The sequence below is a fragment of the Felis catus genome, chromosome A3 (assembly GCF_018350175.1).
Source record: "Felis catus isolate Fca126 chromosome A3, F.catus_Fca126_mat1.0, whole genome shotgun sequence".
NCBI classification, from domain to species: Eukaryota; Metazoa; Chordata; class Mammalia; order Carnivora; family Felidae; genus Felis; species Felis catus.
Window position 1 is genome coordinate 59233768 of NC_058370.1, and position 27230 is coordinate 59260997.

At 41.7% G+C, this 27230-nt stretch overlaps 1 protein-coding gene across 1 annotated transcript in view; it reads right to left on the minus strand.

Moving 5' to 3' along the window:
* Window positions 1–2814: 2814 nt before the first annotated feature.
* The window catches only part of PDCL3 (phosducin like 3), a 191236-nt gene continuing 166820 nt past the window's right edge, over window positions 2815–27230 (minus strand). The window contains exons 9-11 of the transcript XR_006595473.1: window positions 10530–10729; window positions 6549–6622; window positions 2815–3429 (exon numbers count right to left, since the gene is read on the minus strand). The gene's annotated coding sequence lies outside the window, so the exon portion shown is untranslated. The remainder of the gene's footprint in view (window positions 3430–6548; window positions 6623–10529; window positions 10730–27230) is intronic.

Sequence of the window (27230 nt, forward strand, 5' to 3'; positions counted from 1 at the left end):
AAAAAAGAGAAGGAAGTAAACTATAATAGAATCTTAATTATAGAGAACAAACTGAGGGTTGATGGAGGGGAGGTGGGTGGGGAATGGGCTAAATGGGGGATGGGCATTAAGGAAGAAATTCTACTCCTGAACCAATATTAACATCAACATGTTAGTTAACTAACTAGAATTTTTTTTTAATTTGAAAAAAAAACATTATTTTTAAGTAATCTCTACACCCAACATGGGGCTTGTCACATGTGCCACTGCCTGAACAAGGCAGGTGCTCCACAAAGTGCACACATTTTAAATAGAATGGTCATATAAAGAGGAAGCAAAGGATAGCAGTAGAAAAATGATAAAAGAGAATTAATAAAATAAGCAAGAGTGGCACCTGACTCAGGCCAGTGGTGACAATGCTCCATGAGCTGAGGAGTAGAATTAACTCAACCCTTTGCACCCGAACTCTAAAAATGAATGTATGGATGAATGAATGAATGAATGAATGAATGAATGAATGAATATCTTTGTCTCCTACTCATGTCTTCCAAAGTATTTTGTTTCACCAAAAAGATCTTGTTAGAGCTTCAAAAACTTGTTGGGCTACTTTTTGCTTTATTTTGTGACTAGGCTGTGCATAGCTCTCATCCATAGTGTGTGCTTAGATGTTCTCAGGCATTCTCTGTGGGGACTGGACAGAATCTGGAGCAAGGACCCCCTCTAGGTATAGTTCTGGGCCCATCTGACAGTCACTGAGCTCTCCAGTATAACTTCCTGTGATGATGGAAATGTTCTCCAATCTGTGCTGTTCAATATGGTGACTACTGAAAACTTGAAATGTGGTGAGTGCGATTTAGGAACTGAATTTTAAATTTTATTTAAATTTAAATGCAAATAGCCATGTGGCTGCCATTTGGATCAGCAGAGGCTAGATTCTAGGTCCCAGAGTGGATGTGCCATGCAGTACCTACCTTTGGGATGGGGCTGGAACCCTACAAACAGTCTGGTCTGGCTGTTGTTATGTTACACAGCCCACAGCAAGTCCTGGATCCTTCTTAGGAATAGAAGATATTTAATTATGTGGCATGGGCTCACTGCAGGGAGGTAGTAGAGTGTAGGGCATCCTTTTAAACCAAGTTCTACAAGAGAATTAAGCCCTACAGAGCATAAGGGGAGTGCCTACTCCTTCAGTGTTCTCAAGAATAACACTTATCTAGGACCATTTTAGATGCATGGGGAGAAGGGAATTATTTATGTTTAATGGATGTCCCAGGACCTTAGGGCTTACTTTTCTTCTGGAAGTGGGATTTAAAAAAACTCGTCTAAAGTGGGGCTCTAAAGGTAAAAATAGTGCAGTAGACATTCCTTCCAAGGACATTTTTCTTGGACCTACAAAAATTCACAAGTATCATAATGCAGTGAGCCTATGGTACGTCCAAGGTCTTGCCTGATGATTCTCTGGTATATAAGCAACAGCCTTGGTTTTGTCATCGAAGGGAGAAGTTCTAGGCAACTTCCAAGCTGTGACCAACCGCGTTTTCTTCTCCATCATCATCACCATCACCCCTCTCCACCACTGCCTCCAAAACACCAAAAAGGATCTGACTTCCTGGCCAATTGCGCAAGGCACCACATATGTGGATAAGAACAAACATAACCTTTTAAGAGCTTACAAGTACAGACAGATACACAGAATGTATATCATGCTTGGCACATAAAACCCATTCCCAAGAACTTAGGTATAAATCAACTCGCATCTTTAATACAAGAAATAGCTTACATTTCTAATAGAATACAGAAAAGCATAAGAAAGAAGTGTATATATATATATACAGTGTGTATATATTTATACATGTATATATATATATACACACACATATATACACATAAACGCACATAATATATGTATTTATACATACATGAGATTAAAACAACATAGATATAGAAACTCATTAAGGTACAAATGGAAAGTGAAAGTGTCTTTTCCTTCTTCAAATCTCTCTTCAAAAAGGTAACTTGCATGAACTTTTCTTGATTCCTTCCATAAGTTACAAAACCACCTCTATGTAGAACTGTTCATGTCAATGCATACACACTCGTGCACATGCATAATTCAGAGAGGGATCAGAATATACTGACATAAAGATTGGTTTTTTCACAAAACATGCATGGAGATTTTTACTCTCAGAATGTGCAGGCATACCACCTTCTTTGTCCTGGCTGCATAGTATTCCATTGTGTGGACTTGTGGGTTGAATTATGTTCCACCTCAAAAATATGTTGGAGTCCTAACCCCTAACACTTATTGTGATCTTATTTGGAGACAAGGTCTTTATAGAGATAATGAAGTGAAAATGAGGTCATTGGGTTAAAAAAATGACTATTGTCCTGGTAAAAGGGAGAAATTTGAACACAGAGACAGACACATATGGAGGAAGGATGTTAGGGAGAGGTACAGGGAGAAGACCACCATTTACAAACCAAGAATGGAGGTCTGGAAGAGTTCTTTCCCTCATGGCTCTAGGAGAGAACCTGGCAATACCTTCATCTTGAACTTCTAGCCTCCAAAACTGTGAGACAATAAATTTCTATTATTTAAGAATACCTAGTCTATGGTATTTTGATGTTTTTTTAATTTTAATTTTTTTATTTTTGAGAGGCAGAGACAGAGTGAGAGAAGGGGAGGTGCAGAGACAGAGGGAGACACAGAATCCGAAGCAGGCTCTAGGCTCTGAATGATCAGCACAGAGCCCGACGCAGGGCTCAAACTCATGAACCGTGAGATCATGACCTGAGCTGAAGTCAGATGCTTAATCGACTGAGCCACCCAGGGGCCCCAATATATCAAACTTTCTTAAAGGAGCCCACCGGTAAAGAAGATGCTGATCTAGGTAGACCGAGTGCAGTTACAGAGATCTCATACCTCACAGTGAGGTCATGAATGAAAGAGAGTCACGTGACATTCTTAGGACTCTTTTGGTTGCAAGTGACAGAAGTCCCACTTGAACTAGCCTAATAGCAAAGGAAATTAATTTTGAGGGTATTCTGGTGTCTTTCAGGATTTAAGGATAGCTGGGTTTCAGAAAAAATTGAGACCAGGGACCCAGATACCAACAGAGTCCTCTCCTTCTGACTTGCATCCTCCTCCTCTCCACAAATTTTATCAGTTCTCCCTGTCTTCTTGAGATGAGTTTCCCTGTTTATGTGGCTCACAAGACAGAAAGCCTGGCTTTGAAAGGTCTCTGATGGGCTCATCCTAGGTCAGGTCAGGTTGTCAGGCCAGGACCTAGCATCTCCCAAGGGCACAGTCACCATGTACTAATCTAACTGCAACCTCGGGAATCATTTGGATGTAGGGAGTAGCTTGGTGGGTGGGGGACTGTTGCTGTTAGAAGGATGTTCCCAGAAGACAGCTGCCTGGGGTCTCCTAATTGTTTTGATGGAAGATTCCTGGAAGAGATGGAATTTCGCTGATGTCACCATTTGTAGAAAACCCAAGGCTTTGTAATGCCCACCCCAAGGACCCCAGGCTCTGGGCCACAGAGAAGACCCCCTACCCAAGCAGAGGTGCTTTTGACAGTTTGGAGCCCACCAAGCGCACCCCTCCCTGGATCTCTGCAACTGTGCAATCCTTCTAGGCAGAAGCAGAGAGCAGCATAAATGATTATCAAAACAAGGCCGGGCTCTGCCTGCAGGAAAATCCGGGCTGCGGCAGCAGCTCAGTGCCCGCCAAGCGAAATACCAGTTAGGAGATATCGCTGGCATGCAATTTAAAGAATAACTTGACTAGCACTTGAGGTTATTTAGAAAAATACCTTCGGTCACGTGCTTTGCAAAATGCTATGTACTTGAAATGAATCATCCGTACCCAGCCCAGAGCAGATTTAATTACAATCCCCTCCCGTGTTGCTTCTTTTAAAACTTGACCTTCTTTTCTGGTTGCTATTCAAATTCAGCAAAATATCAACTTGATTCTTTTTTTTTTTTTTTTTTTTTTTGAAGCCGAGGAGGAATCTTTCTATAGCTGAACAGTTCCAGATAGGAAGAAGGGACCAAGCTCACAGGCAGGAGCCTTGCAATATAGTGATGACAGCAGATTACCTTTCATTACCAAGAAAATGTCATTTACCTGTGAGGGCCATAAAATAATTTGTCCTAATGACTATACACAGGTTGTAAGCAAAACCAACATCAAGATGACACAAACAGATGGTTTCTGAGTGACTTGACAAGATTATGCCAGCTGAACACACTAGACCTCTGTATTTCTAAAGGGGTGTGTGTCACTATTCATACTCAACCCTGGGTTTCTGTGGATGTGATTAACCCACGGGCGGTGCATGTGATTTAATAGAGTGACCTTTATCATGAGGCCAGTATTCAGGAAAGAGCAAGGATAAAAGGCCCTGAAGAAAGAACTCAGGCAGGTTCATAAACCCTTCAGAGCCTCAGTTTCCTCCTCTGTAAAGAAGCTTCGATAATTCTCCTATCACAAGGTTTTGTGCAATGCAGGGAAAACAGATATAAAGTGACTGGCACATGATGGAAGGCTTAGTGACACTGGCTATTACTGTTCTTTTTCAGCCCATTTTTCAGTGTCTGGTAGTCACACCATTTGCACCTCTGAATGTTAAGCAAACATTGCCCGGCTCAATACAAAGTTGGACATTTTCTCGTTTTCGTTGTGTTCCAAATTAGTCATTAGATCTGATGAGAGGCTGACCCCAGAGGACCACACTGGTAGATGTCAGTCGGTGGCTGATCAAAACCTATTGTCCTCAGGGTTAGGTAAGTCAGAGGGTATGGCTGGCCTGACCTTCACAATGAGGGTAAACAGTTTCATGGCAGCACAAGAGAGAATGATAGTGAACAGGTGCCCAGCTCTGCCGGAAATCACATCTCCCCGGAGAGCTGCCATGGGCTTCTTGTGATCCACACCCTTCCATCCTTTCCTGGGCCTACATCCTGGACCCTTTCTCATCAGGATGCCAGCTTCTCTCCCTCCCTCCCTTCCTTCCTTCCTCCCTTACTCTCTCCAAGAATGGTGCCTATGAGGGTACACATGCTCACCTGGGGGTATATTTTTGGCTAAAGGACTGAAAGCTATTTAGGAAGTTGAGACAGGCTATGTGGAGAAACCAGATCATGAAGTCAGATGGACAAATCACGAGGGGGTCTGTTGTGTAGTGGGTGATTTTTACAGTCACAACCGAGGCAGGTCAGTGACCACCAGCCCCACAGCCTCCCAACCGCTCCCTCTGCCTCTTGTCTCTCAGTTCAAACTTCCTTTCCACCAGCCCACCCCTGGGGGCAGAGGAAGAGCTCCCCATGATGGTCTTAGCTGTCCTCCACCACCTACCCCTAAACTCCTTGAACACATGTAATTTTATTTCACACAATTCGTTAAAAATGAAGCAAGAAAGAAGGGAGGCTGATCAGGGAAGTCCTCTTTGAGGAGGTTATGTCTCTGTAAAGACCAAGTGGTGCGAATAAAGATGTGAGGGGTGCAGCCTCCAGGAAGAGGAGACAGACATGAGAGAGGACTACAGTGGGGGGGCAGGTGGGACCGTGCTTGGCAAAGCAGGCAGACTGCCAACACAGGCCCTCCAGGCTTTGGTTTTGCTCAAGGATTTTATTTCAGTTTTGATGAATGCATTTGGAGAGTTTATAAAATGTACTGTTTTAGTCATTTTTTAAGTATATAGTTCAATGGTATTAAGTGCATTCACATTGTTGGGCAACCATCACAACATCCATCTCCAGAACCGTTTCATCTTGCAAAACTATAACTGTACTCATTGCACACTGAGTCCCCATCCCCCTCCCCCAGCCTGTGGCAACCACCATTCTGCTCTCTGTCTCTATGAATCTGACTACTCTAGCCAGGTTCCTCACACTCTAGGTCCATAAGTAGGTCCTAGAGTATCTGTCCATTTGTGACTGGCTTATTCCACTTAGCCATAATGTCCTCAAGATTCATCCATGTTGTAAGCAGAATATCCTCCCTTTTTAAGGCTGAATGATATTCCATTGTATGTATACACCACTTTTTGTTTATCTACTCATCCACTGATGGGCACTTGGATTGACTCCATCTCTTGGCTATTATGAATAATGCTGGAATGAACATGGGTGTGCAAATGTCTCTTCAAGATACTGCTTCCAGTTCTTTGGGGTGTATACCCAGAAGTGGCATTGCTGGATCATAAGGTAATTCTATATTTAATTTTTTGAGGAAACTCCATGCTGTTTTCCATAGCAGCAACACCATTTAATATTCTTACCAACAATGCACAAGTTCCTCAATTTTTCCACATACTCACCAACACTTATTATTTCCCCCTTTTTTTTAATAGTAACCACCCTAATGGGTGTGTTTTGGGGGTTCTAAGCAGGGAGGGTGGCATGACCTGTTTGTGTTTTTAAAGGATCCCCCTGGCTGTTATGTGGGAAATGAAGTTTAAATTACCAGGGTAATTTTGAGGATGAAGAGGCTTCTGTGAGTAAGTATTCAGGGCCAGGGTACAAAGTATCATTGTCATAGTCAAACCAGACAGGAGTTTACCCACCTCTGTTTGGGAGGCAAGAGTAAAGCAACTCTGGATGCCAAGGGGAGGCAGAGGTGAGGGTGCATCTCATCCATCTGAAACAGAGAGGTATGAGGGCCCAGATTAATTATACTGGCAAAAAAGGAGAAGAGGCAAACAGGGTGGGGAGGTGGGAAGCCACTACCACTCCCACATGAGGAGGGGAAGTTGATGTCACTGAGTTCAGGGCCCCAGCAGGCCCATTCTCAGGATGCAAGAAGATGAGGGAGATTTGGCTACTGCCACTGACCCCAACTGTGCCCAAGACTTGTCACTGCTATCTCTAACCCATCTTCCACTGGCTGAGCCCAGGTGGGAGATGAAGCCTGGAGCCCCCAAGCAGCCTGCAGGGCTCAGCCTCCCTCATTAGCAAGGAGAGTGGGGTAGGACCATGGGGCTGAGCAGGAGCATGGGGTGGTTATGGGAGATAGAATCTAACAGGCCCAGGCTTGGCTGCAGGGTCTGGGGGAAGGAGCAGAATGAAGAAAGAGGCCAGCATTTTTAGAAAGTTGTCCTTTCCTGAGGTGGGGAGATGGGAAGGAAGCAGGGGGACGGTTGGTTGCAGGGGTTAATCCATTTAGCTGCACATTTGTTTTGTTTGTTTTTTTTGTTTTTTGTTTGTTTTTGGTATAACTCTTAATAATAAAATGGTTTAAGAAAAAGAAGGAAGAAAGAAAACTCTGGATACTTAAGGGGTCAAACGTTACGAAATAAAAATCACTCCACTGAAGTTCCCCCTTCTTGGGAAAGGAGGGGCCCTGCCACTTTGACTCCCCTCTTTGTCTGGGACCTGGAGATAGGGGAGAGAGAGAAGACAGGAGCTTCGATACCCTGAGCTGAGGCAGACACAAAAAGGCAAAAGGAGGCAAAAGAGAAGCCAGAAGCATTAGATTCAGCTAGATTTGGGGAAGAGGGAGACACTGGAGACCTGGCTGCAGGACCCAGTGGGATGAGGTGAGCGGGCTGGGTCAGCCAGGACTGGGGAAGCCGCCATATGGAAACCGCTCTGGTGGAGGTGGTCTGCTGTGGGCACTGCTGGTGGGCAGGGAACTGGCTGGTCCAGAGTGTCCTTGTATGAGGAAGATTTGTTTGTTTGTTTGTTTGTTTGTTTTTAGGAAATAGCTTCCTTGGCTCTGTATTTGAAGTAGAATTTATCACTAAGTCCTCGTGTAAAGGGCATTGCATCATACACAGGACGTCCATCTAAATAAAGAGGTAAACTGAGGCAAGTTCAAAATTGTCAAAAAGATGAGTTTATTCAGAAATAGCAAAGGAATTGCGGTTTGGGACACACATGCTGTAGCGAGCCACAGGCGAGTCTGATGAAGGCTTAGGGTGGGCTCTGTTAGCACAAAATGTAAGGAGGGGTCTGTTAAAATAAAAAAAACTGGAGATAAGCTTTGAAAACTCTCCAAGCAGACAAAACCATCGCAGACATACAAACAAAGCTCAATTCAGCTTATTTTGTGAGACCAGCCTGACCTGAGATGCTTCTGGGAACCATGCCTCTGAGAACCATAAGTAAAACTTCCCAAAGCTGATATGAGGCAGCGCCTGACCAGTTCCTTATCATTTAAGAAAGTTCCAGTGTTATCAGTTTTCTGTATATCAGGCATTTTATGGGGACTATTGGTCTCTTAGTCCTTAAGTTTTGTTTCCCTGAGGGCATGTGCATAAACTTTTTCATTTTATATCCTCCGGTTCCATTTTAGATAAAAATTCTTTTACAAGGCAATCCCTTCCTCCCTCAGCAGTCCCGCAGAGGAACGTAAGGGTATTTAGTTTTACATTGTTTATTGTTTTCTTGTCTCCTCAACCAATAGTTCATATTTCTGTAGTACATAGCCCAGTGCTCAGTTCACCACTGACTTGCTGATGACTTGATTATTTATTTATTTATTTATTTATTTATTTATTTATTTATTTATTTATATCGAAGTACAGTTGACACAGAATGTTGCATTATTAGTTTCAGGTGTACAACATAGTGGACTGACAATTCTGTGTATGATGCAATGCTCACCACGGTAAATGTCATCATCTGTCCCCATACAAGGTTATCACGGTATCGATTATATTCCCTACGCTCTACTTTTCATTCCCATGACTTATTTATTTTATAACTGGAAGTTTGTACCTGGAAGTAATTCCCTTCACTTATTTTGCCCATCCCTACCCCTTCTTATTTTTTTAAGTTTATTTATTTTGTGTGTGTGTGTGTGTTTGTGTGTGTGTGTGTGTGTGTGTGAGAGAGAGAGAGAGAGAGAGAGAGAGAGAGAGAGAGCGCGCGCACGAGCAGGGGAGGGGCAGAGACAGAGGGAGAGAGAGAATCCCAACCTCACAGCACAGAGCCCAACACGGGACTCCATCTCACAAACTGTGAGATCATGACCTGAGCCAAAATCAAGAGTCTGATGCTTAACTGACTGAGCCACCCAGGTGCCCCTTCCGCCCACCTTTTTAAACTTTTTACTTAGGATAATGACATTGCACTTGAGAAGATTGAAGCTCCCAAGATATGCTTCGTTTGGGGAGCAGGTACTCCCTGTATGGGAAGCTATTTTCTAATCCCCTGAAAGCAATCTATTTATACCCTGAAATCTGAGTTTTTAAGGAAATGTATCATTATTATAGCTTGCATAACTCCAGCTATGTCAAAGAACTATTTCTACTGCCCTAGAATCATTGCAGCTGTGTTCTGAGAGCTCCGTGAGAGGTAGAGTCGGGTACACTGTATTCTCTCCTCATTGCTGTGCACTGGCTTCCCTGTAATTCTGCAAGTGACCTCTTTGTTCTAGGATGGTGCACCTGGATAACAATGGGGAGTGATTACTGCTTGCTTTACCATCAAAAGATTGGGAATACTGCTTTTAAGCCTTGAACTCATTTCCTCTCCTGGCTTTAACTGAGGGCAAGTCAACAACGACCTGGACAGAGAAGGATGGAGCCAGGACAAAGGTGTCCATGCCAGCCATGTTGCTGTCTGCCCTGCCAGTCCTGGGAGGCCCTGTGCTCACATTGAAGACAATGTAGAGACTGGTCAGTCCCAGCCTCTAGGAGTAGAGGGTTCTGAGCAGGTAGAAATTCAGGACAAGTTAAATTTGCCCAATGGGAGGAGTAGGGCATCTGTCAGAGGAAGAAGTTAGGACAGAGAGAATGCTGAGGGCTGAGGCAACCTGGGAAAGAGGGGCTGGTGGGAAGGCCTTGGGAAGCAGGAGCAGAGGGTAGGGGAGTGGGGAGACAGAAGCTGGAAGGTAAGGTGGGTGCGGGCAAGGGTGTGGAGAGCCCCATGCAGGGCTGAGTTTGGACATGGCCCCCAGTGGTCACCAGAGACTTTTCTGGATTTCACACACCATTTATTTTTCTTAAAGCATGGAAGATGGGAAGGAGTGAAAGCAGGTTACCAACTTTATTTTGTCATGGAAGGACACACACACACACACACACACACACACACACACACACAATTCCTTCCCATCAATTATTCTAGTGCTTTCATAAATGAAAAGATACTATAACACCCTTAAGAAAAAAAATAGAAAGAACAAAGTGTCAAAATAAATACTCCTGAGAAGTGACAGCCAGCAAACTTATATCACAGGTTTGCCAAAGACTGGGAATATCATTGCAGGCTGGCAGGGTACACAGGCTTGCCCTGTCACCCCCAGTGGAAAGCTGTGGGGATTGTCTGGGAAAGGGGACTCAGCATGAGGTCTCAGGCAGGCCGGGAGCTGGACTGGGCTGAGCACTGGGTATCAGGGAGACAGCTAGCAGGCCACTGTCAGAAGCCTTTGTCATAAAATGTCCTCTGAGCCCATTTTCTATCCATAGCTACCAGTCACCCTGTCTCACCTGGACCATGAATGGCCTCCCCACTGCTCTCCCTGCTTCCACTTTCATAATCTACTCTCCACATGGCAGCCAGAGTTATCTTTGAAAAAGTGACCTGATCATGTTTCTCACCTGCTACCATCCTTTAATAGTCTGCTAGCAGGCCTAGCATGGAGTCAAGTCTCCCTTGAGCAGTCTTTGTCTGTGGCTCTGACCCACCGGCCCTCCTGGTTTGCAGGGGTGCAGCCACAGTGGACCTTGTTCAATCCTTCCTCCTCTGTCTGGAACACGTTCTTCCTGCCCTTCACTTCCTTAACTCCATCAGGTCTCTGCTGAAAGAGAACATCCACAGGGGGTTTTTCCAACTGGGCTCCTGCTGTCTCCCATGTCACCTGTGTTGTTCTGTCTTCATAGCAGGTGTGTGCATAGTGTGTGTGTTGACTGCTCCTGCATTTGGAGATTTGCTAGAAGAACCCACGGGACCCACCATGTAGTTGTGCCCATGGCTAAGATTTGTAACAGTGACATAGTAGGGATACACACCTAGATCATCAGGGAAAAGACACAAGTGGAATCTGGAAGAATCTGTGTGTAGGCTTCCTCATGCTCTCTCTCTCCAGTGAGGGTCATGCAGAGCACTTCCTCTCCTAACAGCAAAAATGCAGCAATATGTGTGTAATGTTTCTGCCCAGGGAAGCCCGTTACAGACTCAGCACCTAGGATTTGTACTGGGGGCTGACTACATGCACACCTTCTGCCTAGCACATACCAAAATTCCAGACCTCTTGGAGGAAAGCAGGTGCATAAACCGCATCATGTGCACAAACACAGGAAGCACAGGGAGCCACCTTTAGCAGTTAACTATTGATCAGGGACACTTTGGAAGCCAGTTCTCAAAGGTCAGCCAAGGCCCAACACTGCAAGCTGGCTTTCTATGCAAAGGAGCCTCAGGCCTGCTTGGTTAACCCCTTTTCCACACAAGTTGTAGGTAAAACTTTATCTTTGTGTCTTTTTCAATGGGGACAAGACCCTGTCTACGATGTCCCCCACTATACCCAGCACTTGGTGTATCATAGGCTCTCAGCTGAGTGTTTAAGAGCATAGAAGTGTCTGTTGGGAGCACTGGTCTACTGCTTCTTAGCTGTGACTTGGACAAGGTCCTTCACTTCTCATGGCCTCAGTTTTCTCATCTATAATAAGGGGGCTCGAACAGTCCTTCCTCACAGAGTGGTTGCAGCGGTGCTATTCTGTGTTCAATGAATGTAACTTGAGGTACAGACCTGGATTTGCAACCAAGTGTGGACACCAGAGATATCTATTCGAGAGACTTGAAAAATAAACGTGATTAGCCTTGGAGGCCCAGGAAGACAGAGACTTGCAGTTGTAAGTCTAATTGGAAGAAAAGATGTAACAGAATGAGGTTGCTGTGTTTGGTGTATGGACTAGTGATAGATCTTCCTCAATAGCCATGTTCCTAACCCTCTGTCACCCTGTCATCAATAGATCATGTAGTTTCTCAGTCTCCACGTCTTCTTGAGGAGGAGCCTGGATCCAGTAAGTGGGTCCTGATGAGGAATGCTCTGCCCTTCAGGTGTGCTCTAGAGACGCTGATCTTTGCTTGCCCTGCCCACTCTCTCCTTCTGGGGGAATCTGCCCTGCCCCACTGTAGCTGCTTGGGTGGCTCTGTTCTGCTCCACAGGGCCCTGCCTCGGCCTCACTGACTGGACTGGACCAGTTGCCACAAGGGCGATTAGCAATGGCTGGCCAGGGGCTTCTGACCTTTGAGCTTGGCTTGAGAGGATGAGATAAGCCGGACCTAGAAGATTCTTTTCACAGGAATTTGGAATCAGTTCCTGAGATACATGGCTGGCTAGCAATGGGGCTCCAATGATTTTGGGCCAGGGCAGGCTGGATCACTTGTGAAAGTGATGAAGGAGCAGAATTGCTAATGTACAGGGTGAGGACTGGATAGAAATGGAAAGGCCATGAGAAAGACATCCCTTAGCACTGCCTTGGGCCTGGGGAGCTTTCTTGTTCCAGATCCAGGGCACATGCATCTGATAATTTGAGGCAATTTAACCAAGAGTTTGGGCTCCACACTTGGATCTGCATATAGACACTGCCTCGTGCAAGCTGTATGACTAGTCCCTTAACCTCTCTGAACTTCCATCTCCCTAGTTATGTGATAAGGAGAGTAATATTGTCAACTGCATAGTGTCAATGTGAAGCCTACATGATATCATACAGGGCTTTGCACAGTTTCTGGCATATGGTAAGCACCTAAAAATGTTAGATAGTATTATGATATTTTCATAACTCCTCTATTTCTCAAGGTCCTTATGGCTCTCTGTTTCTGACATCACAAATAAAAACATGTTATAATAAACGATCTTTTCCTCTTTGGAAGGATTCTTATAGAGAAATCATAGTTCCTAATGCTTTGTCTTCCAGTGTCCTGCAATCTCATCTGGAAAGAAAGAACATAGTTATTTTGCAGTATTTTTTTTTTTTCTGACAGCTGATTGCCTTTTTCAAAGCATTCAGAACTCCACCTCTGGGTTTAACTACAGGTAGAATGCTTCTGTTAATTCCCATAGGGCCCCATCAGTGAATTTACAATTCTCTGGAAGTAGGACTTTAATAAAAGATGACAATGTCTTTTTTATTTTGACCCCAACACTATCTTTTTGACCAATGGAAGTTTATTAATTCTCACGATGCTACTTAATATATGTGACAAGTGTCCATGATTGATTTGGCATTTAGAAAATGTTAAAGAAATGAAGCCATTCAATAGGAACAACACAAACCATAGTCTTCTAGAGCCATCGGGCCTGTGGAAATTTATACTCACCCCCTTAATCACAGATATCAAGTCTCCTTCATCCATTTGTCTAAGCATCTCCCTGCCTCTAAGATGAGCCTTTCCATTAAAGCAGTGATGAAAATGACATTTCTTTCCATCACAGAATTTAAACTTCTTTTAATGATAGAAATTTTAAATGTAACCAATGAAATATGACTCAGGGGATTTGGAGAAGTGCCTTCTCTCTCAGCTCATTATATTCTTATTACAGCTTCCACTCTCAAATCTTTTTATCAGAGGAATGATGCACTCTTTGGGTAACAGAATTGAACACCACCTTTTGACAGCCAGGACCACAGTCTTTTAGATTATACATGGATGCCTGTATTAAAAGAATGAATTTTTTTCTCATGCTGCCTTCTCATTAAGACCGACCAGCCACTTTCTCTCTCCTGGGCTATTACATCTGGCTTCTAGCAAGACTTTCTTAATCCTGTCTCTTCCCTCCTCCTCCACCCTTCCACTTTATCAGCTACTCTGAAGCCCAGATGAGCTTTCAAAAACCAGATCTGATGCTCTTGTTAAGAACTAGTGCTGACTGCTCTGAAACCAGGATAAAACTGAGCCTCCTCAGCACATCTCAGGACAACTCAGGGCTCCTCTCATATATATTACATTTTTATGTATTTTAAGCTCATCAACACAGTTTTGTAACTATTGTTTTATGGAGTTGTTTTTAAGTCAGGTAAGAGGAGAAAAAAGGTACAAAATACTTTATTATCTATTATATATTTACCTTGCAGTTACCCTTACCAGTGCTTTTTATTTCTTTGCATAGATTCAAATAACCAATTATTATCCTTTATTTAAGCCTAAAGAACTCCCTTTACTGTTTCTTATAAGACAGGTCTGTCAACAGTGAATTTCTGTTTTTGCTTATGTTAGAATTTCTTAATTTCTTTTTTATTTTTAAAGGCTAGTTTTGCTAGATACAGATTTCTTGACTCACAGTTCTCCTCCTTCCTTCCCACTGCCAGTATTTTGAATATGTCATCTCACTGCTTTAGGCTTCCATGGGCTCCAATGAGAAGTTGAGTTTTAATCTTATCGAGGAGCTCTTGTTCTCATGATTAAACACTTCTCTCTTGCTATTTTCAAGATTCTCTCTTTGTCTTTCAACAGTATGATTATGATGTGACTAGGCATGGATCTTTTTCAGTTTGTTTTATAGGAGTTCATTGAGTTTCTTGGATGAACAGACTCATGTCTTTCATCATATTTTGGAAGTTTTAGGCCATTATTTCTTTAAATATTCTTTCCATCTCTTTTTCTCTCTCTCTCCTGGGTGTTTCATTATACATATGCAAGAACACTTGGTGGTATCCCATACATTTTGGAGGCTCTGCTCATTTTTCTTTATTCTTTTTTCTTTCTGACTGGGTAATTTCAGTTGAACTTTATTCAAGTTCACTAAATCTTTCTTCCGTCAACTCAAATGTGTTGTTGAGCACCTCTAGTGAATTAACCATTTCCAGTTCTTATACTTTTAAACTCCAAAATTAGGTAGGATAATTTCTATCTCTTTATTGCTATTCTCAATTTGGTAAAACATCATTGTCTTACTTTCCTTTAATTCTTTACATGGTTTCATTTAGTTCTTTGGACATATTTATAATAGCTGATTTAAAGACTTTGACTAGTAGGTATAACACTGGGGCCTCCTCAGGGTCCATTTCTATTAACTGCTTCCACCCTCTCCCCACTCCTCACCCCACTTCCCACCCCATTCACGATCCATACTCTCCTATCTCCTGTGTTTTATAATCTTTCATTGAAAACTGTACATTTTAGGAAATATAATGTGGCAACATTGCCATTTCCCTACTTAATGACAATGTTTGAAGGCTAAAATAATTTCTAAATCATAATTTTATCTTCTCTATTTGGTCCAGTATGGGCATATAGCAGGTGTTCAATAAATGCTTGTTAAATAATGTGGAAAAAATTCTTAAAAAGTACAGGTCCATTCAAAGCCTACATAGAGTTCCTTCACTAAGACCCAGAAGAATGGAGGCAAAATGAAACAGGTAAAGCTGATCTTTGATGTGGTGATAGCAAAAATCCAAGACATCTATTGGAAATTAATTACAAGAATTATAGAGTGCTATCAAATCTTACTTCAGGGTACTACCCACCAGCAGCATGTAAACTTCTTTTTGGCCCAACATAGAATTTTACATGACTAATGACACTTTAAAGATAATATTGTGCAACATATCCTATTTCAAATGAGAACTCAAGGTAACAGGAAATTAATGTGCTCAGAGTAAGACAGTTAATTTGATGGAGGGCCCAACTTTCATATCCTGTAGTTTAGTATTCTTCCCCAACTTCCTACTGTTCTTCAAGGTGGAAGACATGGGAACCCAACATGTGAATCTCCACTGGTGGTGGAATACCAAGAATAGAGGTGAATAAGCATGGGGCTTGGGTTTGGAAGATGAAAGTTCAGATCTGATTCTGCATTAATAATTGTGTGTTTTGTTCAAATACCTTCACTTGTTTGAGACTTGGCTTAGTGCAAAATATTAATGATAACAACTGGGCTATTGGGAGGATTAAGTGAAATGATATAAGTGAATCTTATACTTATGCTCTTAAAAGTTACAAGAATGGGGGGAAAAACTTATAGAAGAAAATGACCCTTCTGGGTTCTCTCTCTTTCTCTCTCTCTCTTCTCTTTCTCCCTTTCTTTCTCCCTCCCTCCTTCCTTCTTTTTTTCCTTCCCTCATTCTTTTCTTTTTTCTTTTCTCTTTTCTTTTCTATTCTTTCCCTTTCCTTTCCTTTCCTTTCTTTTCTTTTCTGTCCGTAAAAACTAACATCATATGTGGGGTGCCTGGGTGGCTCAGTTGGTTAAGCATCCAACTTTAGCTCAGGTCATGATCTCATGGTCCATGAGTTCGAGCTCTGGGTGAAGCTCTGTGCTGATAGGTCAGAGCCTGGAGCCTGCTTCAGATTCTGTGTCTCCCTCTCTCTCTACCCCTCTCCTGCTCGCACTCTCTCTCTCAAAAATAAATAAACATTAAAAAAATTTAAAAAGACACTAATGTCATGTAAGAAGAAAATGTCTTTGAATGTACATATGAAAGAGTAAAATATTCCCTCAAACTAAAAAAAGAGCTAGTATGTTTTAGTTCTGGACAAGTAAGTCACTGCTCATCTTCATAACTGGGGATAAAGTTAGGTGCTGAATTAGAAAATAAATACATGGAATTTTAACCACCTTCCTCTTTTAGTCTTTGAAGGCTGGAACAGACTGATAAAGTGTATTTGTTCTGTGCACTTAATTTCTTTCCCACTTTACTTCTCCTTTTTGTTACCTATTAAGTGTCAAACACTGTGGTGAGATCTGAGTAGCCAAGAGTAACATAAGCAACAGCCTCAGCTCTCAGGTATTCTAGATCTGCAGTTGACATCACTAAAAAGAAATGTATGCCTCTGTTAAAACAAAAACAACAAACAAACTGACAGGTATAGTAGTATGGTCTCATAGATCCTTGTTAAGGGCTGAATTGTGTCCTCCCCTCAAATTCATATGGTGAATTGCTAATCCCTACTACCTCAGAATGTGACTATTTGGAGATAGGGTCTTTAAAAATGTAATTAAGTTAAGATAATATCATGAGGGTGGACCTTAATCCAATACGACTGCTTTTGTATTTTTGTTTTTTTAATAAGAAAAGGATATTAGGATACAGACACATCCAGAAGAAAAACCATGTGAAGACACAGAGAAGATGGCCATCTATAAGCCAAAGGGAGAGGCCCCAGGAGCAACCAAACCTACTGACACCTTGATCTTGGACTTCTAGCCTCCAGAACTGTGAGGAAACAAATTTCTGTTGTTTCAAGTCACCCAGTTTGTGGTACTTTGTTATGGTAGTCAGAGCTAATCAATATAATCTTCCACTGGGATTGAAAACTTGGGACATTAGTACTGGCACAGTTGGTTCAAAACAGTGTCAGCATGTATAATTTAACTCATATGTTGAGATGTTAATAAGTGCATTATGGTTCTGAGAACTCTAAGGATAAGATTTTATTAATATAGTTTTATTTTACCTACCCCCACCACCACACACGTATCTGGAGGATGGAGCTGGACTGCCTATTCATCTCTGAAGGAAAGATGAGGTCTTGATGCAGGAATAGAACAGACACCACTAACTCCTGAGTTATGAGATAAGATGTGAAGCACAGTACTAACATGGAAAAATGCTTATTCTATAAGGTTAGAAGAAAAGAGGAAGATGATAAATCTTATATTTAACGTAATTCTTATGTAAAAACAATAGAAGTTGTCAATTATAAGAATGGAAAACATATTGGCAGGAAATACATCATAACATTTATAGTAATTGTTTTGGAAATTAGTACAAAAATTTATTTTTTCTTCTTTTCTATTGCCTACTTATCCGAGTTTCCCACATTTTCTGTAGTGGGCCTATTTCCTGTTCTTATGAAAAGAAAATCATTAAGGTATGTATTGTAAAAAGATTCCAAATTTGATGGTGATTTCTGGAGTGTATGGCTGTCCCTTCTCTGCTTCAAAATGTTTTCTCACATACAAACCAGGTAAAATAGGAATCTAACACATTTCTATTATTTAGACCCAGATGATGTGAACTTTTGATAATTCATCATACTTTTTATGAAGGGATAGATTTAATAAAGTAAATTTATACTCAAACCAGTTCAATGAATATTCTATTTTAAAAATAAAGTTGTTTCTAAAACCTTAAAAAAAACCCTACAACTCCAATATAGGACTGTCATGTCTGCATATAAAAAAAGACCTTTCTTTGAGGTCTTCATTAAAAGAGGCTCTCAGAACACCCCTTCTTAGCAAATACCTGGTTATCTTAGGTTCTGTTCCTGTATACATAGAATACTAGCAAATACATACATGGTTTACTGGCAGCATTCTAACAGCTTCACATATATTAACTCAAGAAGTCCCCACAATAATCTTATGAAGGATACCATTACTGTCCTAATTTTTCCAAGGAAGAAACTGAATTACAAAGAGGTGAGTAATTTTCCCAGGGCCATACAGTAAGTGGTGGAGCTGGGATTTGAACCCTGTCAGTCTGGCTCTGGGGCTCCTGCTCTTAACTGCTTTTCTCTGTGGAAGGGATGTGACACAACAGCTCTGGTCTTAAGACATCATTGACAATGTGCCTTGACATCGATTCGGCCAGGACTTTACCTTCTCCTTTTCTCCTTACATGTGAATTAGTGAAGTTGACTGTCTGCCTGGTGGGGTATTATAGTAAGGAGGAATCTGTTTACTAATTGCATGTCCCTGAAGACAAAAACAAACAAACAAACAAACAAAGAAAAACCACTCTGTTGGCAGCAGTATCATCTCATACTCCATCTCCACTGTTCATTTATTCTTTTTTTTTTTTTTTAATTCTGGTGGACTTTATTATAAGTTTCCAATAATTCAAATGAACTCTGTTCACAGAGTGTGATCACATGCTTCTCTCTTCTATTCATTTTTAACAACTTTCTCAAGTTAGAGATGCCCAATTTAACAGAGAATAAATTAGTAGCCCTGTAATATATCTTGGGAAAGTGTAGAGAAAATACTCCCTTGCTGCATTTGGCAAATCAAATAAGCAAACTAGCGCATGTTCTTAGAAGAGACTCAATTCTTAGAAACTCTCCCCATCACAGAGCTGTGAGGACAATTGCAGATTAATTAATTTAAGTGAATTGGAAGTGATAAATACAAGAGAACATTTTCTGAAGATGGCTTTGTCTGTGTTTTAAATTGAAACTCCACAGATGGAAAAACCTATTTAAGTGACCAGTTCACTGAGCAGGCTTCTTATTTGTATGCATGGAAAATCCAAGAGACCCATCCACAGTGCTGGCCAAGAGTCTGCCCATGGGAGATGTTCGTCACTGTTTGCTCTTTCTCTTCTGGCAGATGCCTGCATCACAAAGACAAGGTTCCTTGTTATTTACCTTTGATGAAGCTGGTTTCCATTTTCAGAAAAGTTCCCAGTTTAGTGTGAGGGTCAGTCAATTTTAGCCAAGAAAGATATCCAGGCAGCTGACTCTGGTGTCTCCAACTGTGGGCAGTTGTGGCTGCAGTCAGGTAGGCAGGGTTTCAGGGTTCTCACTGACCTTTGTGGTGGAGGGTCTTTTGATTTTTCTATGCAGGGAAGTCAGAGGTTGGATTCAGGGACAGCATGTTAAAATGGGATAAGGTAAAAAAGCCAAAGAATGAACCGCCTTTGGAAAGAGAGGGAATAGGAAGCCAGGTTCAGGGTTGTCCTCCTTCCGCCTTGCCTGTGGCTAGTTTTTCTAGGGGAGCTGCCTGAATTGATCCCAGAGCATGGCCTGAAGTAAAAGGCCTCCTTCTGCCCATTGCTCTCTAGCCAGAATGTGTTGGGGCCCAAATGTCAGCCTCTTCTGAAGCTCTCTCTCCTAAAGGAACCCAGTGTTGGAGCTTTGGTTGTGACTTAATTGTTTTATTATTTCCTTTTCATTCTCCTCTGTCTTCCAGCATCCACTGACTAGCAATGGAGAAAGGATTTCCTATGGGATCACAAGGTCTTCTTTTGTTTACTTTTTTATGTGTTTCCTTCAAACTTTAAAAGTTAGAAAGTGCTGAATCAATAGCAATCCGGGAGCTGTGGGCCAGAGATATGGACTGCAGCTCCCTGGTCATTGAAGAAATCTGTTGCTCCTTAGAGAACTCAGGGGACAAGGCTGACAGACACAGAGGCAGGAGGTTTACTATTATCCATTTAAACTTCTTGATGGTTAGTTTTGTTAGCTACAAAATGGAGATGAAATACATAGCCCACAGCTTTATTGAGTGGAATACAAAGATATAACAATTTTGTTTTTTAAAACAATTTTGTTACATTTATTTATTTTTGAGAGAGAGAGAGAGAGAGAGAGAGAGAGAGAGAGAGAGAGAGAGAGAGAAAATGGGAGAGGGACAGAGAAACAGGGAGACACAGAATCTGAAGCAGGCTCCAGGCTCCAAGCTGTCAGTACAGAGCCCGATGCAGGGCTCGAACCCACAAACCATGAGATCATGACCTGAGCCGAAGTCAGATGCTTAACCAACTGAACCACCCAGGTGCCCCAAGATATGACATATTTTAAAGCCTCTTTGAAACTATAGCCATTCAAATATAAGCAAGAGCTCACTGGAGCTGAAGACTGCTACCACCATATAACAAAGATGATGTAGTCCCTGTGTGTGGAAATCTGATTATTAAACCCGTTTCTTGAATTGTCATCATTCTCTGACAAGGCTCAGGATTTTACCCAGCCTATATTATACAGACTAAGAATAATGCATCACGTGCCATATCATAGCACTTAAATGGTCACTTCCTTCCTTCTGTAATTGATGGAAAGTTGTATCCAGGGAATGTCATTCCTACCTTGACTCATTCCATAAATATTATGAATCACTTGCTCCGTGGCCCCATTAAATCTGATTTACAAAGTGAGCAGGTTCATTGAGCTCTCTGTCAGACTTCTAGTGGGGGATATGCAGGGAGGCTCTGTGGTGTCATTCTTTTGGCATATCCAGCACCCAGCACGCCTGTCTGACAAATAGCACATGCCAAGGGATCTGACAGATGAAAGGACAAATCAAACAGCAAGCAACTGTTGCTCTTTGTCTTTGCTAGTGCTTACAAAGTCTTTTACATCCTTTTTGCTAAAGAGCCAGCAGAGTTCAAAGAGCTTTTAGAGAGGACTCCCAACACTGCCAAGGATATCTCGGTATGTTCACTTGGTACGTTTGCAGAATTTAATAGGCCAAATAATTTATATTCTGTTCCAATAACTTGAGAAGTGATAAATTGAAAAGGGTATTTTTTAGAGGGGGAGGGTGTAGAAAAAGTGAATTATACAACAGACTTGACTGTGGTATTATTTACATATTGGTCTTTTTATTTTCTTCAGTAATATGTAATTCAGTCTTGCAGCTACTCAAACAGAAGTTAGGAAGGTAGCACTGCACTTAAATGTTGACAAAATGATTGATTGCTCTTTAGGTCAGTGGAGAGAGCAGAGTGCCGTGTTTATGGAATTTTGCCTCTCTTATTGTCATGGAGATGGGACGCCATATTAAAGTGAGTATGCCAGCACTATAATTTAGAGCCAGATTTGAAAGGAAGAGGGAACTGAATTCAAGTGTTGTTTTTGTTTTTTGGGTTTTTGTTTTTGCTACTGTCATGCTGATTTTTAAGTATAAAATGAGTTCAATGTCCATAATTGATATTACTAAAACTGAACTTGGGAGACCTTCATAGCTCCATGGCTCTGATTCCATAAATTGGCTGCAAAAGTTCAGTTTTACCACAGGTAGGTCATAGATGAGACTACTGATTGGAACAAGACAAATAAGAGCAGAAATGGGTTTGATGAGGAAGATAGTGTGGACTTGGATAAGAGATGTTAGTGGGGAATCCCATGGAAAGGTCCAGCAGTCAACTGAAATATGAGTCTGGAGAGCATGAGTAAAGACCAGTGAGCAAAGTGGATCTGGACATTGTTCAGAGTCTAGAGCATGTGTTGCCAAGGTTTTTCAGTAAAGGACCAGAGAGTAAATATTTTAGGCTTGTGAACCATAAGGTCACTGTAGCAGCTCTGTCATTGTAATGAAGAAGCAGCCTAAACAATATGTAAATGAGTCAGATGTGTCTATGTCCCAATAAAACTTTATTTAAAAAACTAGAGTTGGGGTGGGAGTTGAGGGAAAGGCAAGAGAGGGTGAAATTTGGCCAGAGGGATGGAGGCTCCTGACCTCTGCTCTAGACTATGAAATGAGTATGGGGGCGGGGGGGAGGGGAAGATAAACAATGTCCAAAAGAGAACCTGAGAAATGCCTATGTCCTAGGCAAAAGCAGAGAAGGAGCCAGGGAAGGAGAAAGAAGCATTTCCAGAGGAAGGAGGGGAATCCAGAGAGCCAAGTGCTTCAGAGACAAAGAGCTGGAGCTTTAAGGAGGAGGAGTATTCAATGATGTTAAAATAACACCAGGGGGTTCAGTGGGAAGAGTACTGTGCAGAGATGATTGGGAAAAGTTTGTAGAATATGTCTGATTTTTGAGAATGCAGTCAGGGGAGAGATGGGCACTTAAGGCCATTAAATGCAGGTGGTTGTCAAGGTGATAAGGTGACAGTTTTAAAGATATGGATGTCTTTTGAGGTAGAAGGGGAGGAAGCTGAGAGTCTGTGGCAGAGGGCCTCAATCTTCTCAGGATTAAGGGAATGTTAGGATATTCACAGCCAAGCAGAATACTCACCTGCTGTATGCACAGTTGCTAAAGTAAAAGACCATGTCTGCCTTCAAGGAGTTCAAAGATAGTGCGGGGATTGTGACAGTGTTCAATAATTATAACACTATAAAGACTGCTATAGTAGAGTCTCTAGAATGATAGAACAGCATCCCATCCCCCATTCCCCATACCACCTTCCAGCCTTTACTTCCCTTTGGAATTGTATTACACCAACGACTGTGACCACAATGCCCTAAGTTAAAACAAACACCACTGTTAGCTGGTTGATTTGGTCAGTGTTGAGACATGAGCTGGCCTGAAGTCAGGTCCAAATTGATGATCTTACTTTGAAATCACACTGAGCAAGTTAATGTGCACTTTACTTTGTAGGGGGCAGACACTACTCAGCACAGTCATTATTTTAACCTAGAGAAGAAAGAGGTGGGTTGTGAAGGGGCTCAGAAGAGGGTAAGATAGGAGACAAGGGGGTTGGACAAGGGGGTTGCTAAGTGCCACACGACCTCTTGAAGGAAGAGTAGTTTTTAAAAGCTTGTTTTTCAAAGAAACGGTATTGCAAGTGGCCGACCTCAAAATGGGTCCCAGTTCTCTGGGTTATGGCCTTTAAGTGCTTGAGTTTTATTCAACATTTATAGGAGAATGAACTTGTAAGTTTTCTGAGAGGTGAGGAGACTCATCTCAGTACGACGTCTCATTTAATAGATTATTGTTGATGGCATATTTAATTTGACCTCCCAGTTCATTTACTCAGCGGCAGGGGTTTGTGGCTATGTCAACATCTTGCTAAACAAATGACTGAAAAATGAAAACATTGAACCAGTGAGCTGAGTCTTGTTAGTGGTGTTTGTTTATATGCATGGCTGAAATAATAGGCTGCTTTTTGAGTCAATGACTCATTGTGTTAGAGGTGGACACAATCTAGGAAAGCTGGGAAGGGCAGTTGGAGCACAGTTATGCTCTCACATTTTGCATATTTTAGAAGGGAATGATGGCAATGTAGAGCCAACAAAGTGGGGAGAAAGCAAAGGTATCTGGAGACAGGTGAAGATACTTGATACTCAGAGTAAATGATGCAGAAAATTCTCTTGATGGAGCTAAAAGTCTTACCTTTTAACAGTGGCTTTCAGTTCTTCCCCCCCCCCCCACACACACCCAAACCTACAATAAGATATACATTTTACAAAACAAACCAATTACAACACACACACACACACACGCACACGAACACACAAATAAGGCAAGTTTCATCAAATGGTTACATCACTGTATGCCCTGATGCTTTCCTTCTATTTTCTTCCATTTCACTAAAAGAAATGGTGTAATCACTTACTCATGGGTTTGTACTCATGATTCGAAGACCACAGATTTAAAATCTCAAAATTGTCAATCTGTGCTACCACAGAGGATTCCAAGGATCGTAGAGAAGGTGTAGCTTGCACATTGCCATTCTCAGTCAGAACCCATGAGACTGAATGAGTGATACTTTTTCTCCAGGCTTTTATCAGTGTTCATCATACAGGCAGAAATCATACAGGTAGAAAGTCATACAGGTAGAAATGGCCATCCAGGAACTGCCTAACCTACAGGGAGAAACTAACAGATACTGTATTTCTCTGAAGGAAGCCTGGAGATAGATTTGCAATGCTTAGAATTTAAATACTTCTGAAATAAATTTAAGAAACAAAATTCAGAATCCATATACAGCTTGGATAAAATTCTTCTCTCTGAATCTTTTCGACATCCTTTTCTTCCTTGTGGACTTCAGGAAAAATAGCCAACTTCAGACAAAGGGTCAGATGGAGTTCTATGGTGACACAAACTAGGTTCTAGTAATAAGATGCATATGTTACATCTTTCCTTTCTACTACACAAAGAGATTTATTTTGCAATTAGTCAACAGGGCCACAAAGAATAAGGACTGCCAAGGCAAAATCTTGAAATGCTGACTTCTAGCTGATAAAGTTTATTTTATGGATGCTGCACCGGAGACAGCTAAAGAGCATGGAGTTTGATGACTGAAGACTTGGGTCTGAAGATTAGGGTTCACCTCCTAGCTCTGTAGTTTATGAACATTGTCATAGGTTGGCTTCCCTGGAAAGCAGACACTGAGATCAGGGTTTGAGTGCAATACTTTATGTGGGAAATGAGTGAACTAGGGAAGGCAGCCAATACAACGTATATTTTTCCCTTGTTTTTTTTTTTATTGTAAAATGTACCTAACATAAAATTTACCATTTTAACTCTTTTTGAGTGTACAATTCAGGGGTGGTAAGTGTATTCACATTGTTGTGAATTCATCACCACTATCCACAATGTCTTCTATGTCCTGACATGAAACTCCGTACCTAGTTAAACAATATTGTTTAACCTAAACAATAATGCCCCCTCCCACCTCAGCGCCACTATTCTTTTTGTCTCCATGATTTTGATTATTCTAGGTTCCTCATGTAAGTGGAACCATACAGCATCTGTCATTTTGCATTTGATTTATTTCACTTAGCATAATATCTACAATTCTCATCCAAGTTGTAGCGTGTGTCAGAATTTCTTTCCTTTTTAAGGCTGCATAATACTCCATTGTATGTATACGCCACATTTTGTCCATCCATTTGCCCGGTGAAGGACATTTGGATTGCTTCCATGTCTTAGCTGGAATAATGCTGCTATGAATATGGGTGTACAGGTATCTTTTGGGGCCTTTGCTTTTCACTTCTTTTGGGTACAAACCCAGAAGTGGGACTGCTGAATCACTTGATAACTATATGCTTAACTTATTGAGGAGCTGCCATACTGTGTTCCACCCTGGCTACACAATTTTACATTCCCACCAGCCATGCACAAGTGTCCCAATGTCTCTATACCCTTGTCAACACTTATTTTTTGTGTTTGTTTTTGTTTTTAATCAAGACAAGCTGTTTTGATTAGCAATTCACACTGTGGGGGAACTGGATTTCAGTCTACCTGGAACCTCTGGGAGGCAGTACAGAGCACACTTTGGAATTGTCCCCATTTGGAAGCTGGGAGTATTCTTTTTTTTCTTTTAATAGTATCTTCATGAAATTATTATGCCATTTCTTTTTTTTTTAAAAATATAATTTATTGTTAAATTGGTTTCCATACAATACCCAGTGCTTATCCCAACAAGTGCTCTCCTCAAGCTGGAGGCACTTGCATCAACTCCTGTCCTATTGGCTGAGGGAGGCCTGAGGTAGTCCTCAGGCAGACAGCTAGAGATTCTCGCAGTAGAAGGCCTGGCCACGTGTGGGAGAACTTGGCCGGGATGAGGTGAATGTGAGAGGGCACTGACAATGCCTCCTGATGCCTCCTCAGTCCAGGTCAGTAAGCTTGCTTTGACTAGGTTTCCTCATCTGTAGCACAGGGGTGAAAACACCACGTTCATATCATAGGATGGCCATGAAAATACTTGTGGGGGCTTTGTAAACTGGAAAGTTCTAGCCACATGGGAAATAATCTGCTTCTGAGGAGGACTTCTGTGGAATTGATACATTTCTGAGATTGCTAGTAACTACAAGAAACTATAGATAGTCCCTTTAAATCTAAAATGGAAGCAAACCACTGTGGTCTTCACTGGACCAGCAATTCAATGCAGTATTCCTATGCTGGCTCTGTGGCCTGGATGGCTAAATCTAGTTTTCCCATTAAGTAAGTATAACAACTACAACCTATTATTTATTCATTATTCATTCAATTCATTGAAAATATTTCTTGTTTATCTATCATGTGACACACACTGTTCTTTCCCCTGGCTCTCATGTGGTTTATCATCTAGTAGAGAAGAAAGGCATTGTAGTCATAACTATCTATAATTTAGTGTGGCCATATATCTCTGTTTGGGATAGTCCTGGTTTACTGATGTAGCCTGATATAAAGAGATCTTCCTTTCACTCTTGAATAACTACGTTTGAACAGGAAAGTGTATGGCCCCTCCACCCATATATCATCAGCAAGTCATCTTATTAACAAATTCTAGAGAGAGTTTCCACATGTCTCCAAAATACATGTACATGTGAGCAATTAGGAGGCAGTGGCCATGCCAAGATCTGGGGGAGCACGTTCTAAGTGGGGCCGTGAAGACTACAAAGGCCCTGAGATGAAAGTGCAGAGAGGTCAGTGTGGCTAAAGCCTAGTGACTGATGAGAACAGTGGCCAGAAATGAGGTCAGAGCATCACCAGAGACCAGATGAACCCAGAAGGTCATCTCGAGATGGCTGGCTTTTTTCAATGCTTGCAATAGAAGTTATTGGAGGACTTCACACAGGACACTTTCTGACTGCTGATGGAGAATCGACTGTAGGAGTGAGGGTGGATGCATTGAGACCTGTTAAGAGCTAATGTGGTTGTTCTGGTGACAGTTGGTGGATGGATCAGGAGAGCAGCAATATTGGTTCTCTTTAGTTTAAATAGTTTTTTGTTAACCCACATACTGGCTTTTCATCTTCCCAGCCCAATCTCCAATGTGAAAGTCACAGAAATTAATTTTCTTGTATTAGTCAGAGTCTCTACTTAACCAAGAAGTGTCAAGGAAGGTCAGGGAAAATCCAATAGAAGGTTCTTTTTCATAGAATCAAAAGCAGAGTGTCTGAGGCACAAAGAGCAGTGGAATATCATGGGTGACATCAATCTTGGCTTCGGATATTGGACACTGTTTCCTATGGCTCCCTTTGCAAT